We start from the raw sequence: 13,082 nt of genomic DNA, 5'->3' as shown, positions 1-13,082 counted from the left end.
TAGATACATGTGTCTAAATTAATGTATATCTCTATTGGAATAATGAGACCCATGAGACTAATCCATTTTGTGGGACATTCCACAAAATACCTGATTGATACTTTTCAAAAGAGTTCAGGTTATACAAAATAATTGAACGCTGAGAAACTGTTGCAGGTTGGAGAAGATCTGACAGAGCAGGCAGACCCTAGATTGGCACCCAGTGATTCCTACCTGCTGGTGAACACAACCTTGCATTCTAATCCTCTCCCTGTAAGTGTGGGCAGGAACCTTGACTTATTTTGAAACAAGAGAATAGAGCCCAGCTGAAGGTATGTCACATGGGTAATTATGCTATGTAAAATCGTTAATTCTGTCTTGCTGGCAAACTCTCCCTTTGTAGCTTTGATGCAGCATTCTGCCATGTGGGAGAAGCCAACATGGGAAGGGGCTGAATGCAGCCTCTGGACAACAGCCAGCCAAGGAATGGAGGACCTCAATCCAATAGCCAGTCCCTAAATTTACAGTTAATTCAAACTCCCCTTCAAATAACAGTCTATCAGTTCACAAGTAGTGTGAGTTGCTTTTAATAAGGAAACAATCCTAATTTGTACCTTTGGTAATTTGTACTATTGCTGTCATTCATTGCATTTATATATGAGAATTCATGCATATTTGTATATATATATACACACACACACACCCATATACATGCACACACACTCAAACTATAAACATAAGAATACCTCATCAAATAAATGGTTACAATTTTTGTTTTTAACAAACTTATTTGTTATATCAACTACAATATGAAAAAGTTTTTATTTCATATGGCAACTACTAAAATATTTAAAAATAAAAAGAAAATATAATGATATGCTAAGAAGAGAAAATTGGATCATATAAAATTCTCAATTAAAACTATAAAGGGAAGCAAACAAATGGAAGACAGGAGGAGGAACAAAGAACAAGGGCAGCAAATGAAAAGCAGAAATAAATATGGTGGATATCAATCTGCTATATCAATAATCACGTTGACTGTCAATGGTCCAAAACCACCAATGAAAAGACACAGATTGATGGAGTGGATAAAAAAACAAGACCTAACTACATGCTCTCTAAAGAAAACTTATTTAAATATAAAGACAGATATAGGGAAATGTAAATTAAAATCAAAATGAGATATCACATTATACCTGTTACAAGGCTATTATCAAAAAGAGCAAAGATAACAGGTGTTGGTGAGGATGTACAGGAAACCCCTGAACACTGTTGATGAGAATGTTAATCGGTACAGCCATTATGGAAAAAAGTATAGAGGCCCCTCAAAAAATTAAAAATAGAACTACCATAAGATCTAGCAATCCCAACGCTGGCTATATATTCAAAGAAAATGAAATCAGTTTGTTGAAGAGATATCCACACTCTCATGTATATTTTAGTATTGTTCAAACACTATGAGGCAGAAACTGTTAAAACAGGAAAAATAGATGAATCCACTATTATAGTTGGTGACTTCAACACTCCTCAATGAGAAGTGTTTAGCATTGTTCACGATAGCCAAGATATGGAATCAACCTATGTGTCCGTTGACAGATAAAGAAAATTATATATATATATATATATATATATCCCCAATGGAATACTACTGAGGCATATAAAAAGGAAATCCTGTTATTTGCAACACCATGGCTGAACCTGGAGTACATTATGTTAACTGAAATGTTAAGCATACAGAGATAAATACCTCAAGATCTTACTCAGGTGAAATGTAAAAAATGTGATTTCGTATAAGTGGGGGTATAGAACGGTAGTTACCAGGGCCTGGGGTTGGGGGTGGGGTTGGGCAGATGTTTGTGGATGGATACAAAATTTCAGTCAGAAAGGAGGAATAATTTCAAGAGATCTATTGTACAATATGGTCTCTATAGTTAAAAACATACAGTCTTATTTTTAAAATGCTAAAAATTAGCTGGGCATGGTGGTGTGCACCTGTAGTCCCAGCTACTCAGGAAGCTGAGGTGGGAGGATTGCTTGTGCTCAGGAGGTCTACACTGCAGTGAGCTATGATCAAACCACTGCACTCCAGCCTAGGTGCAGAGGGAGAGCCTGTGTCTATTTAAAAAAAATGCTTAAAAAGTGGATAGAAAGTGTTCTCTCCACAAAAATGATAACTATGTGAGGTAATACACATGTTAATTAGCTGGATTTAGCCATTCCCCAATGCACGTTATTATTCAAACCTCATGTTATACATAGTACATACATCTCATTTTATCTGTTATTTAATAAAAATGGAGACACATGTTAACTGAAAGTAAATAGATGGAGCAAAATATAGCAAGCAAATAGAAAAAGCAGGAGTAGCTATATTAATTTCAGAAAAAGCTGACTATAGAGTCAGAAAAATTATCAGGGAAATAGAAAGGCATTACATAATAATAGTGGGGTCAATTTTCCAAGAAGATATAATAATTCTAACATGTAGCCACAGAACATAAAACTATGAGGCAGAAACGGTTAAAACAGGAAAAATAGATGAATCCACTATTATAGTCGGTGACTTCAACACTCCTCTATGAGAATTAAAAATAAAATCCTAAGGCCCCCAACTGACTGAACAGACAGGACCCCAGGGAAGCGATACAAACTGAGTTTCCAGCCATGATGGGACAGGAAGTAGGACATGCCTCATTATCATCTGTCTCTTTTGCAGTTTAGACACAACAACTGACCAGCATTCATGTTAAAATAGAGATCATAAGAATGAAGGAATGAACTCTTCTTGGTGGCAATAAGATACCAAATTATAAACAAGACCTAAGGCCATGCCAGGCAAGGGTTAAGTCACTCACCCCTATACTTGAAGAATAAACTATGTTCTAACTGACAGGAGGTTTATCATTTTCTCTAGCAGCTAAGCAAGCACTGACTTCCACATAAACAATCTTAAAGCAATTTGCAGCTCATCCACCGCCAGACGCTGACTCCAGCCTCTGATCCACCAGCCATAGCTACAGCCTTGATTGCACAAGAGACTGATTTCAGTAACTTTCTCCTGATAAGAGCCCACCAAACATGGACTGGGTCTGACTGGTTTATAGAGATTTTGTACTTGTCTGCCTTTGTGTCCTGAAAGGGGCTTTTGTGTGTAGGGCCTAAATGTAATACATTTAAATGTTAAGTCTTGGCCTGGCGTGGTGGCTCACACCTGTAATCATAGCACTTTGGGAGGCCAAGGCGGGTGGATTACCTGAGGTCAGGAGTTGAAGACCAGCTTGGCCAACGTGGTGAAACCGTCTCTACTAAAAATACAAAAATTAGCTGGACATGGTGGCAGGTGCCCGTAATCCCAGTTATTTGGGAGGCTGAGGCAGGTGAATCGCTTGAACCCGGGAGGCAGAGGTTGCAGTGAGCCATGATGGTGCCATAGCACTCCAGCCTGGGGGACAGAGTAAGACTCTGTCTCAAAAAAAAAAAAAAAATGGGTCATAGGTTACATGCATGTTTGCTCAGTACACATGCCGTAGGGCTACCTTCAAGAATATTTATAGTTCTTTTTCTTCCCAAGTTTATAGATCTCATTATTTTTATGTTAACAAATATATATCCTAAAACCTCAATAAAATTAAGATAGAAATCAATAAAAGGCACATAACTGGTAAACTTCAAAATACATGAAGATTAACTAACAAACTCTTAAATAACACGTGATGCAAGAAATCTCAAGAGAAAACTAAACAACATTTTGAACTAAGTTTAAATTAAAATGCATCTTATTGAAATTTGTAGAATGCTGTGAGGGAGCGTAGGGGGAAAATGTATCTATTAAAAACAATGCAAACAAACAAACAAAAAAAATTGGCCAGGCACAGTGGCTCACACCTGTAATCCCAGAACTTTGGGAGGCAGGTCACCTGAGGTCAGGAGTTGGAGACCAGCCTGACCAACATGGTGAAACCCCGTTTCTACTAAAAATACAAAAATTAGCTGGGCGTGGTGGCAGGCACCTGTAATCCCAGCTACTAGGGAGGCTGAGGCAGGAGAATTGCTTGAACTCGGGAGGCAGAGGTTGCAGGGAGCAGAGATTGCACCATTGTACTCTAGCCTGTGTGACAAAAGCAAAATTCCACCAAAAAAAAAAAAAGGGCCAGGCGCGGTGGTTCTCACCTGTAATCCTATCACTTTGGGAGGCCAAGGCGGGCGGATCACAAAGTCAGGAGATCGAGACCATCCTGGCTAATGCGGTGAAACCCTGTCTCTACTAAAAATACAAAGAAATTAGCCGCGCGTGGTAGCGGGCGCCTGTAGTCCCAGCTACTCGGGAGGCTGAGGCAGGAGAATGGCGGGAACCTGGGAGGCGGAGCTTGCAGTGAGCCGAGATCCACCACTGCACTCCAGCCTGGGCGACAGAGTGAGAATCCGTTTCCAAAAAAAAAAAAAAAAAAAAAAAAATTAAAAATAAATAAATAAATAAAATTAAAAAGAAAAAGAAAAAGAAAACATCTAAAAATCAATAATCTAAATTTCCTCCATAGGAAACTTAAAGTAGAGCAAACTAAATCCAAAGTAAGCAGGAGAAAAGAGAGAGTACTGTAAATAAAGTGAAAGCTAAGTAAAAGATAAAGCAACTGGAATTTTCAAATGAGTATTCAGAGTTTAATAGTTTCCAGAACATAGAAATGTCCACAGTTAACAAGGAAAACAGAACACCCTAAACTGAACTCCTGCTTATCAACATGCAGGGATGGCTCCCCCTGAAATGAGGAGACATGAATCTTCAGGAATGATTAAGCAAAAGCATACAAAGCAGGGCAATTCATTTAGTTATTAAGCTGGAAAGTACTGTAGCTATGACTAATCCACCAATAAGGAATTTAGGTGAATTTTGCTAGGTACACAAGAAAGGTTACACGTGGTAGAAAAAAGCCAAAATACATGTTATGGTCTCAGAACAATGAGAAATTCATGAGGATTTTATAAGAATGTCAAAACACCGAAGAGGACATGCAGACACAGATGCGTGCAAATCTGTATGTTCATGGAGACAGTGCCCTACAAGGCTGCACACTGCCCACCGCCATCATTGCTGCCACCTCTGCAGCCCCCTGCCAACCTTGACTGAAAGTTACCTGGGGTCCTTCTTCTGTGCAGCTGGGAACCCCACTTATCTGCAGTTTCCTTTGAGGCTGCTCTCACCCTCTGATGCAAGGTGGCCATGAGCCAGCCACAGTGAATTTGTGATCCAGTGATCCAACCTACATCTGCAAAATGGCTGAGGGGATAGAAACTTCTCTGCCCTTCCCCACCCTTGCCCCTCCCCAACACCAATCCCTCCTGGTAATGCTACTGCTCCTTCCCATCAAACAAGGACTATCCTTACTTGTTCCAACTGTCTTCCTTGTCGGTAGATCTCATGGACTGTGAGTAACACTTAAAAGAAGAAAAGGCATTCGAGCTCCTCCCCACAGAATGCAGTCCTCAGGGAGCAGCCTCTGCATCACTTCCAGAGCTGTCCTCCCTCCCCTGCCCAGGCCCTTTATGTTCTGTCCTTCCTGCTCCTGCCTCCTCATATATTACTCATCCCAGCGATCCTTCCAACCCACTGCCCTTATCTCATGCCCTGACCTGTGCCAGACACACTGTTTCGTCTTCCCTTTCCCTCCCCTGTCTGGTGGACCCCCTGCCCCTCACTCTCCAGCATCTCCTCCAATGCTCTTCTTCCTGAAGGCCCCCCTTGTCCATCCCATCCCAGGCCTGATGCCTGTCCCCTGAGTTCCTAAGGGCAGCTCTTGCACTTGCAGTTTAGTTTCTGTTAAGTTTTCTGAATCCTCACTGGTCTTAAACACCTGAGAATTTGGAAACTTTGTCTATGTTGTTCCCCTGTGAGCCCCACACATGCAGTGGACAAACAGCAACACAGAACATTTTGTTTTTTTGTTGTGTTTCACTAATGAATCAGTGACTCTCCTTACCCAAATGCTTGCCTACTTCCCTAGACACTCCATCTCTCTTTCAATCTGAAGAGGATTTGTACCTGAAGATGAACCTGTTTCTTGGGCTCTCTTCTGTTCTCAGGTCAGGATGTGAGCCCTGACTCTGCCCAGCCTTTTTGCCAGCCTCCCCACCTTCAATCCACTGCAGAGCCCCTTTCATGCTGCTTCTACCTCATCTGTACCTCTGGACAGTTTTGTCCTTGCAGACCTAGGAAAAGTATTTTGTTCTCTAAAATTCACTCACATTAATATGGCTCCCTTGATAAATATTTCCAACGTTATTGTCATATTTCATCATTTCTAGTCTATTTTTTTTTCAAATTTTATTACAATAGCTGTTAGCCTAGTGGTAGCCATGACATGCATTTCATTGTTTGCATGAACTTGTGCTGAAACCCACTGTCATTTCTTATAGGATCGCCTGCAGCAACACTTACAGAACAGGTGTGAACAGGAATGGTGCAAATTGCACAGAAAATGCTGCAGCCTCTTTTTTAAGATATGTTTTATTGCCATCAGTCTTCATGCCACACAGTGTGATTAAGATTCCAAGATTCTGCATTAAAGTGTGGTTTAGAACAATCATAAGCACAATTTCAAGATATCTATTAATTTACTTATGAATTAATTTCAAGATTGTTTATATTTTGATGTGACTAAAACTTATGCTTTTATAACTATGGAAGGGCTTTTAAAATAAATATTAAATCGACTCTTATGTGTTTATTAGTCATGCCTCTCAAAATGATATTTTATTCTGTCAAGGAAAGACAACATATAGGAGGGTACTCTCATAAGATTATAATTGACCTGAGAACTTCCTATCACCTAGAGATGTCAAAGCTGTCACAATGTCATAGCACAATTACTTTAGTTTTTAATGAATTAAGTGTAGCCTTAGTTTACAATGTTTCTAAAGTCTGCAGTAGCATACAGTAATGTCCTAGGTCTTCACATTCACTCACCACTCACTCACTGACTCACCCAGAAGAACTTCCAGTCCTGCAAGCTCCAGGCATGGCAACTGCCCTATACAAGTGAACAATATTTTTTGTTTTATACCATATTTTTACGTTTTCTATGTTTAGATAGGTTATATGTTTAAATACTTATCATTGTGTTACAATTGCCTGTAGTATTCAGGACAGTCACATGCTTATAGGCTTATAGCTTGGGAGCAATAGTAAGTACCATGTAGCCTGGATGTGTAGTAGGCTATGCCCTCTAGGTTTGTGTAATGCTCTCCATGTTTGCACACTGATGAAATCACCAAACAATGCATTTCTCAGAAGGTATTTCCATGATTAAGCAATGCATCACGGTACTTTGACAGAGATATTATCCTTTTATTTATGTTTTTGAGATAGAGTCCCACTCTGTTGCCCAGGCTAGAGTGCAGTGGCACAATCTCAGCTCAGTGCAACCTCCACCTCCCAGGTTCAAGCAATTCATGTGCCTTTGTACTGCACAGCCACCCTGCAACAACCCCAAGGATGAACGGCAGCCCATTAGAGATGAAGGAAATGGGTATAATAGGTTGAACCACCTCACCTCAACCCAATCCCTGCATTTCCTATGATTTGTTGTTATTTGTGGCTGGTAAACTTATTACATCTTATAATATATGGGCTTCCTCACTTGCTATGATTCAACTTAAAATGTTTAAATTAAACAAAAGCAATACACATTAATAGAAACTATACTTTGAGTGTCCAATCTTTCTGTTTTTCTGTTTCAGTACAGTATTCAATAAATTGCAAGAGATATTCAACACTTTATGATAAAATAGGCTTTGTGTGGATGATTTTCCCAAACGTTAGGCTAATATAAGTGTTTTGAGCACATTTAAGGTGGATAGGCTAGGCTATGATTTTAAGTAAGCTAGGTGTATTCAATGCATTTTTGACAGATGACATTTTTAACTTGTGATGGGTTTATCTGGAAGTAACCTCATCATAAATCAAAAGCATCTGTAATTTAAATGGAGCTTTGTATTTATAAATGAACAACACAATTCTCATTAAAATAAGTAGAAACTGGTAAGTCTTATCTCCTCCATTTGTTTCCCACAAAACTTCCAGTTTCCTTTAAATTTAGGAATCATCTTGTCTCTTTTCTTCACTAAATAAATACCACAGTTTGTATCAAGTTGTTCTCCATATGCAAGAACATTAAAGTTAATGGTGTCAGATCATAATACAATAAAAGAATGAAAGAGGTAATTTTTAAAATTTGATTATTCATTTATTTATTTTTATTAAGGTCTGCCCTTGACATTCTCTGTATGGAGGACTGAAATCCAGAGCCCCTGATTTCAGCATTGCTTGGCAAACAAATGTCCATCTGTCAGAGGCATGTGAACCAGAGCAACTCCATCTTGAATAGGGCTGGGTAAAATGAGGATGAGACCTACTGGGCTGCATTCCCAGACGGTTAAGGTATTTTAAGTCACATCAGGAGACTGGCACAAGATACAGGTCATAAAGATCTTGCTGATAAAACAGGCTGCAGTAAAGAGGCTGGCTAAAACCCACCAAAACCATGATGGGGACGAGAGTGACCTCTGGTTGTCCTCAGTGCTACATCCCTCCAGTGCCATGACAGTTTACAAATGCCATGGCAACATCAGAAAGTTACTTTATATGGTCTAAAAAGGGGAGGCATGGATAATCCACCCTTGGTTTAGCATATAATCAATAAATAACCATAAAAATGGGAATCCAGCAGCCTACAGGGCTGCTCTGTCTATGGAGTAACCATTCTCTTTTTGCTTTACTTTCTTAGTAAGCTTGCTTTCACTTTACTCTGCAGACTGGCCCTGAATATCAACAACCCTCTCTTGGGGTCTGGATCAGGACACTTTTCCTGTAACACATCTATTAATTTGGAATAAAAATATCCATAAAGTATCAATGCTGTTAATCTGTTGGTTTCTCACATCTTATACATCTTTAACAAATTGTTTTTATTGTTTTTATTCCATTAGACTGAGGATTTCATTACTTGTATGAAATTTGCTAGTGAGTCTCAGGGACTCATCCTGCAGGAATGCTTCCTTCACTAGAGAATGTGTTCCTCTCAATACAGTCCTGTTGGCATTTGTACAATTTATAATACAGGCCCTAAATCAATCCTGGTCTACTTTTTTTTTTTTTTTTGATTGAATGGTTGGAAATAATGCTCAAAATCCTGAGGGAGATTGAACACTTAAACAAAGGATTCTTAGCAAAGCAATTTTACTTCTGCGCAGAGGGGTGCTTCTCCTTGGCCAGTCGCCATGAAAGCACACCAAAACAAAGGGGCACAAGAGTCTTTATTCCTGACCCAAGTCCTGCCCCTGTACCCTTTCCCCATTGGCGGAGGTCAGGTCGCACAGTCTGAACTAATCCTGGTTGGCTAGACATCTGAACTTTCTTTAGATAAGGTGGGCATATAAGGGAGAGAGGGGAAAAGGGGAAGGGGTGTCTGCAATGAGCTAGAGAGCTAGTCTCCTTTCCAAATAAGGAAAGGAATGTGAGCTGGTACTGATAAGCCTGGTACTGTGGCGTGTCTGGGCATGCAACAAAGACAGAAAGAAAAAAGAGAAAAAGGAAAAGGGGGTGGGGGTTACTATGAATTAAAGAATAAAGGATTGATCAGGCTATTTGAAGAGAAATCTCATCGTACCCCACAGAGTCTTTCTCTGTCACCCAGGCTGGAGTGCAGTAGCTCGAAGTTGGCTCACTGCAACCTCAGCCTCCCAAGTTCAAGCAATTCTCCTGCCTCAGCCTCCCGTGTAGCTGGGATTACAGGCACATACCAGCAGGCCTGGCTAATTTTTGTATTTTTTTTTAAGTAGGGTTTCACCATGTTGTCCAGGCTAGTATCAAACTCCTGGCCTTGTGATCCACCCACCTCAGCCTCCCAAAGTGCTGAGATTACAGGTGTGACCACTGTGCCCGGCTCCTGGTTTACTTTTTGGAACCCTAAATTGTTTCTTCAGGAGGAAATCCATATTCAGTTCAGGTTGAGAAATTCCATTTTCACTACCCAGGACACTAAGCAATCGATGTGAAACCACCTTTGCAAAAAATCGTAACTGAGAAAATTATTACAGTGAAAGAGATCTGACCTAACCAACTCCATCTTGCTTCTAACCTCCAGGCTGCCCTTGTTCATTCCCCATGAACATCAGCAGGAATTCAGTTTATAGTTTAGCTTTTAAATGAGACAGTAACAGCCCTTTACCAAAACAACACCCCTCCATCATACCTTTGTAGGAATAACAAATCAGCTACAAGATTAGAAATTACGGTTTAGGATTCATCCAGCTGGAGACTGCAGGACTCTAAACCGCCTCAAACTGCTCCTGGGGATAACATCACTATTGTGAAACCTAAGCTCAGCCAGTGCTTGAGATATATTGCATGCCCTGCTCTCGATGGATCAGCTGATACCACCCAGATCAATAAACTGACTCATCTGATCTTATGGCCCCAACCGGGGAACTGACTCAGCGCAAGAGGACAGCTTCCACTCCCTATGATTTCATCTCCAACATGATCAATCAGCACTCCCCACTTTCCGACCCCCTACCCACCAAATTATTCTTAAAAACCCCTGATCCCCCTACAGGCAGATTGATTTGAGTAATAATAAAACTATGGTCTCCTGCACAGCTGGCTCTGGGTGAATTGTTGTTTCTCTATTACAGTTCCCTTGTCTTGATAAATCGGCTCTGTCTAGACAGCTGGCAAGGTGAATCCCTTGGGTGGTTACAAATTCACATAAAAACCTCAGAGGAGTGTCAAAGGTTCAGCCTAAACAATAGACATCAACCCAGAAGATGACCAATACAAAGGTGTTAAATTATTGACAGAGTAAAAAAAAAAAAATTCCCAAATACAAGCATGAAAACTTAAAAAACGCTAACTAATAATAGAAAATCAGTAAGGACTGTAATTTCCTTATTACAAGATCAGATTATAAAACTATATGCTACCTGGATATGGATGACAACATTTTCTGAATGATATTTTTGATTCACTGAAAACATAAAAAAACCAAAATATTAATCATTCATCGAATAGTAAGAAAAAATATCTATCTATATTATTGGTTATCTGTGCAAACATCATGCCGACAATTACAAAAGCAAGTTGGGAAAACAAATCAAAGACTCCAGCTAATGTCTACAGTTTTTGGGTAAGGAGAAAAGCAAACAACATGACGACATTCCTATTTGCGCAGTGCAGAGTGACTGTCTCTACATTTAGAATGGGAGTCGCAATGTTCTGTCTACACAAATTAATTCTTTGTCCACCTTTTACATTTAGAACAAGCTAAACAATATAATGCAAATAATCACAGCCTTTATTAAAGCATGCAATTCTGAGCATATTTGATCTTGTGCCTCACATAAAATCTTGTTCCTCTCCTTTTCAACCAGAGATGTTTCATAGGAAATTTCTCGACAACACTAAAAAGCGCGTGACATCTGCTTTTCCTAATAAAAGTGATATTTCCATTGCACTGGTAAAGAATGATGATGGAAAAGATGAAAATAACTGACAAGATATTTTGAAAAAATGATCATGAATGTATTTTTAAATACGAAAACAAAAGTTGTTAATACAGAATGCGAACATGCGAAGTTGGTTTTAGATGATGTTTCTGTGAAATTATAAAAAAGAAAACTGCATACAAGTATTAAAGATATTTGGACCTTAAAAGAAAAACACAAAAGCAAGAATGAATATTACCAGGAAAGCCTGAAGCTGTTAAGTGTTCTTGATCAGCAAGCAGAATGACTGGAGAGAAAAGCCTTTCTTATGCAAAAGAATCGCATTCCTCAAACAGCTCCAGAGGAAAGCCAGGGGGCAGCTGGCCTTGCCACTGCAGACCCCACAGAAGGCTCTGAGCTCAGCTGCAGTGGCTGTGGCCCCGCCCTTGGTGGGCGTGGTCTGCAGCAGGAGGACCGCATTCATGGTACAACTGCGCTTGTGCAAGAAGGATGTCTCCAGGGGTTTCTGCCACCTCTGGCGGTTGCTGGGTGTGTAGAAAATCCCAAAGGCTTCAGAAGGAGGGAATCCTAACAAGGAGTGTTGACATCTCATAAAATCCACCAAGAATGAACTAAGCAAATAAAGCAGGGAGTGATGTTGGGGGGGTTGCCTAAGATTCACAAGAACGTTAAAGACATAAGTGTCATCAGTAATAGTGAGTTCTAAATTCTCCTCTTTATTCAAGGGACAACTGAGAATATTGGTGTAGGTTCAAGGCATAGAGGTTTTTGCTCTTTCTTCTTTACATAATAGCACACTGGGCTAAGAGAAGGCCCTAGAGAGAAAATTATTGTGTTAAATGAAGTTTCTTACTAAAATAGTGTGATATTTTCACAGAGAAATAAACCAATGGAAAAAAAAGGGAGAGAGCAAATCAGACACATGCGTATATACACAAATAATTTATAAGATTAATTGGGGAAATGTGGATTTTTCAATAAATATTTCAAGAAATATATCTACAGGGAAAAATAAAACCTGATCTATAACCTCACATTACACATAAAATCATTCCTAGGTGTATCTTAGACCTAAATATTAAATCAATTTAACACAGGATTTACATCTAATTAGGGAACATGACTTCATGGGGTAGAATAATGTTTTGTTTTTTTTTTTGAGACAGAGTCTCACTCTGTTTCCCAGGCTGGAATGCAATGGTACAGTCTTGGCTCACTGCAACCTCCTCCTCCTGAGTTCAAGCAATTCTCCTGCCTCAGCCTCCTGAGTAGCTGGGATTACAGGTGCCTGCCAGCACGCCTGGATCATTTTTTTGTAATTTTAGTAGAGATGGTATTTTGCCACATTGACCAGGCTGGTCTCAAACTCCTGACCTCAGGTGATCTGCCCGCCTCGGCCTCCCAAAATGCTGGTATTACAGGCATGAGCCACCGCGCCTGGCCCTAGAGTAACATTTCTTAATCTGGTCCTAAAATGTATTTTCCATACAAAAAAAGATATTCTAAACACTTGATGTAAGTAAAGACTTCAAAGATAGACTCAGTCAAACTCAAGTTTCATCCATTCCTTTCTTGTAGGGCTTTAGATCAAATTCACTAAGGGA

At 39.8% G+C, this 13,082-nt stretch overlaps 1 protein-coding gene across 2 annotated transcripts in view; it reads right to left on the bottom strand.

The window, feature by feature from the left end:
* The window catches only part of SNRPN (small nuclear ribonucleoprotein polypeptide N), a 159,205-nt gene that overhangs the window by 115,033 nt on the left and 31,090 nt on the right, over window positions 1–13,082 (bottom strand). Inside the window, exon 1 of one of the 2 annotated variants that reach the window (XM_030814415.1) lies at window positions 11,717–11,921. The exons of the other annotated variant lie outside the window; for it this stretch is intronic. The gene's annotated coding sequence lies outside the window, so the exon portion shown is untranslated. Of the gene's footprint in view, window positions 1–11,716; window positions 11,922–13,082 lie in introns of those variants that run through there. 2 annotated transcript variants of the gene reach the window in all.

The sequence above is a fragment of the Nomascus leucogenys genome, chromosome 6 (genome assembly GCF_006542625.1).
Source record: "Nomascus leucogenys isolate Asia chromosome 6, Asia_NLE_v1, whole genome shotgun sequence".
Taxonomy (NCBI): Eukaryota; Metazoa; Chordata; class Mammalia; order Primates; family Hylobatidae; genus Nomascus; species Nomascus leucogenys.
This window is presented reverse-complemented; position numbering and strand designations above follow the sequence as displayed.